This window comes from Oncorhynchus tshawytscha, linkage group LG21, assembly GCF_018296145.1.
Source record: "Oncorhynchus tshawytscha isolate Ot180627B linkage group LG21, Otsh_v2.0, whole genome shotgun sequence".
NCBI lineage: Eukaryota > Metazoa > Chordata > Actinopteri > Salmoniformes > Salmonidae > Oncorhynchus > Oncorhynchus tshawytscha.
The window spans coordinates 39,992,434-39,996,603 of NC_056449.1; positions in this window are offsets into that span (position 1 = coordinate 39,992,434).

Here is a 4,170-nt window from a genome sequence, read left to right on the forward strand (position 1 = left end):
CCACTGCACTCCATTCCACTTCGTTCTACTCCATTCCACTGCTTCTTTCTTCCTTCCTCCTCCTCCTCCTCCTCCTTCTTCTTCTTCTATGGAAACGTGGCGGTCCGCAAACAATCTTTTAAATGCATTCCCCACCCACTATGCTTGAATGTATGATCAATCATTAGCTGCCCAATTCTGTACTACCATGAAAATAACATTCTAAACCAAATAAATCCCTAACTTCTACCTCCACCTCCCCCAAAACCCATTCAACTGTATCTATACCGTGCCTAAACACTCCCTTAGGATTGCTCAGCATGTCAACAGTAACATCTGTTACCCCCAATATCCTTCTGCCGTCTCCACAATAACCTTCAACCTGGCATTTCTGGTTTCCACAACCCGAGTCGTATTGATAACCTTACCAATAACAGCTATGAAGTCAACTTTATTCATTATCAAAGGGTCCTTTGACGCCACACATTCATGAGCACCAGATTTCTGAACAGGCCTTGAAACCATGCCAGGACCAGCAGAAACACCAGCCCTGACGGTAGATCCACTTACTACAGGTACATCCATGTAAGATCCATCAGTCTGACAGTAGTTCTACCAATCTGTTTTACAGGCTCTGCGTATGATACAGGATCCGTCATGATGTATCTCTGAGCCTCTCTTGCCTCTCTCTGAACCTGGCATCCACCAAATGCTGCTCTGTGTTCTCCCCTACAATTACAACACTCAAGAGAGGAGAGGAGTCATTGTTCACCATAATCATGTTCCCCTCCACACTTGGCTCATCTTTTCTTTCCTTTACGCTGAGCAGCTACATATCCCATTCTTTGGTATTTAAAACACAGCAGTGTACATGGGACAAATTCTCAAACATTGAATCTAAGGATTCTTATGTGTACTGTCCCAGCAAGACTTTCTCCAACCTCATCATCACTGAAAAGCTTTCACTTCTTCGACCCTCTTTCCAACTGATCAACCTTTTGGCCTCAATCCCTCTGCCTGCCTTCACATTGTCTTTAATGTCATCTGTGGACATAGATATTGGGACACCAGTGATGACTCCTCTCCACCTAGCATAATCCCTAGGGACATGACTTTTCATCTTCTTCCCCATGAAGCTTTTCCATTTTCAGAATCGTCTCTTGCTGAGCCTGGCTACCACACAATATTAACAATCTACCATTTCCAATGAACCAAGCTAATTTGACGTCACCTACTTCTTTATCTACTGCGTTAGTTAGTTGGGTAGAGTGTAAATGAGGCCCTGTGGTCTCATCAAACACACTCTCACCACTTTCCACTCCAATACATCACCACTCCTGCTTCCTACCTTGGTCCTCTTTATGCTTTCTTTACTAGACGCTCAACTGTTTTCTATATCATGATCTCTCTTCTTCCTGTGTCTTTCTATATCATGATCTCTCTTCTTCCTACGTCTTTCCACTACCCACCATCCCGGCCCTTGACCCCTTGACTCTTCCCACTCCATACCATCAGGACTGACACCCATTTTGTTCACATTCCAGTTCAACATTTATGACATTATCTTTCCATGTATATCACTCATTGAACCATAGACCCAAATATTTATACTTAGAAACCCTCCCCATAGGCTGTCCATACAGAAACATCTGTATAATATCAGCAACTTTCTTTATTTTTTGAGAAGAACATAGAAGACATTGCCACTGACAATTTAAAACCCCAGTCAAACATCTTTCAACATCCGCTATAGCTTGTTGAATAGATTTGATCACATGAGAGACATTCCTTCCCTTCTTCCAAATAGCTCCATCATCAGCATATAGGGAAGCCCCAACACCCCTACCTACATTCGAAAACACATCGTTAATCATAATATTGAACAAAGTAGGACTGATAGCACTGCCTTGAGGAATACCGTTGTCTACTCCATAGGCATCAGATAAAATGGATCCTATTTTAACTCTTAAATAAGAAGGCCAAAACCCAGTTATATAACCTCCCACCAATACCAAGTCTATTCATCTAAATCAGAGACCCTCTCTCTGCAAATCAAATCAAATCAAATCAAATGTATAGCCCTTCATACATCAGCTGATATCTCAAAGTGCTGTACAGAAACCCAGCCTAAAACCCCAAACAGCAAGCAATGCAGGTGTAGAAGCACGGTGGCTAGGAAAAACTCCCTAGAAAGGCCAAAACCTAGGAAGAAACCTAGAGAGGAACCAGGCTATGTGGGGTGGCCAGTCCTCTTCTGGCTGTGCCGGGTGGAGATTTTAACAGAACATGGCCAAGATGTTCAAATGTTCATAAATGACCAGCATGGTCGAATAATAATAAGGCAGAACAGTTGAAACTGGAGCAGCAGCACAGTCAGGTGGAAGTTGAAACTGGAGCAGCAGCATGGCCAGGTGGACTCTGCATAGCGTCATAAGCCTCCAACAAGACAGTCATTACTTCTTTCATGATTATAGTTTTTTTTAATGGAATCCACTTCGACATTGACTCAATAAACCTCTATGTTCCAGGAAATATGACAATCTGTTGTCTACCATCTTTTCCATCAGTTAGAGGTCAGTGCTATTCGTCTATAACTATCGGCACATGAAGTGTCGTTACCAGGCTTCACTAAAGGTAATATCACTGCTGTTTCCAACCAGAAGGTATAACCTCCTTACTCAAAATGTTATTAAATAATCCCAGGAGAACATGTATGACCTCATCAGGTAGATGAAACATGACATAGCACAACTGATCATGACCTGGGGCTATATATATATATATATATAATTTTCACCTTTATTTAACCAGGTAGGCCAGGATAAAGCGCAAGTAGGGATACTGGGGTGCAAAAGAGTAAGAGGGTAAGTGATAATATGGGGATGAGGTAGTTGGGTGTGCTATTTACAGATGGGCTGTGTACAGGTACAGTGATCGGTAAGCTGCTCTGACAACTGGTGCTTAAAGATAGAGAGGGAGATATAAGACTCCAGCTTCAGAGATTTTTGCAATTCGTTCCAGTCATTGGCAGCAGAGAACTGGACGGAAAGGCGGCCGAAGGAGGAATTGGCTTTGGGGGTGACCAGTGAAATATACCTGCTGGAGCGCGTGCTACTGGTGGGTGTTGCTAAGGTGACCAGTGAGCTGAGATAAGGCGGGGCTTTACCTAGCAAAGACTTATAGATGACCTGGAGCCAGTGGATTTGGTGACGAATATCAAGCGAGGGCCAGCCAACGAGAGCATACAGGTCGCAGTGGTGGGTAGTATATGGGGCTTTGGTGACAAAACGGATGGCAATGTGATAGATTACATCCAATTTGCTGAGTAGAGTGTTGGAGGCTATTTTGTAAATAAAACCAGGCATCCTCTACTGACGAGATGAGGTCAATATCCATCCAGGATACCCGGGCCAGGTCGATTTGAAAGGCCTGAAGTGTTTAAGGGAGCGTTTCACAGCGATGAGGGGTGGTCATTTGACCGCGGACCCAGTACGCACGCAGGCAATGAGGCAGTGATTGCTGAGATCCTGGTTGAAGACAGCAGAGGTGTATTTAGATGGCAAGTTGGTCAGGATGATATCTAAGAGGGTGCCCACGGTTACGGATTTAGGGTTGTACCTGGTAGGTTCCTTGATAATTTGTGTGAGATTGAGGGTACCTAGCTTAGATTGTTGGACGGCCAGGGTGTTAAGCATGTCCCAGTTTAGGTCACTTAACAGTACGAACTCTGAAGATAGATGGGTGGCAATCAGTTCACATATTGTGTCCAGGGCACAGCTCGGGGCTGAGGGGGGTCTATAACAAGCGGCAACGGTGAGAGACTTGTTTCTGGAAGGGTGGATTTTTAAAAGAAGAAGCTCAAATTGTTTGGGCACAGACCTGGATAGCATGACAGAACTCTGCAGGCTATCTCTGCAGTAGATTGCAACTCCACCCCCTTTGGCAGTTCTATCTTGTTGGAAAATTTTATACTTAGGCATGGAAATTTCAGGATTTTTGGTGTCCTTCCAAAGAATTCAGAATTCAGACACGGCTAGGACAGACGTTTTGGCGGAGTGTGCTAAAGCAGTGAATAAAACAAACTTAGGGAGGAGGCTTCTAATGTTAACATGCATGAATCCAAGGCTTTTACAGTTACAGAAGTCAACAAATGAGAGCGCCTGGGGAATGGGAGTGATGCTCGGGGTTGCA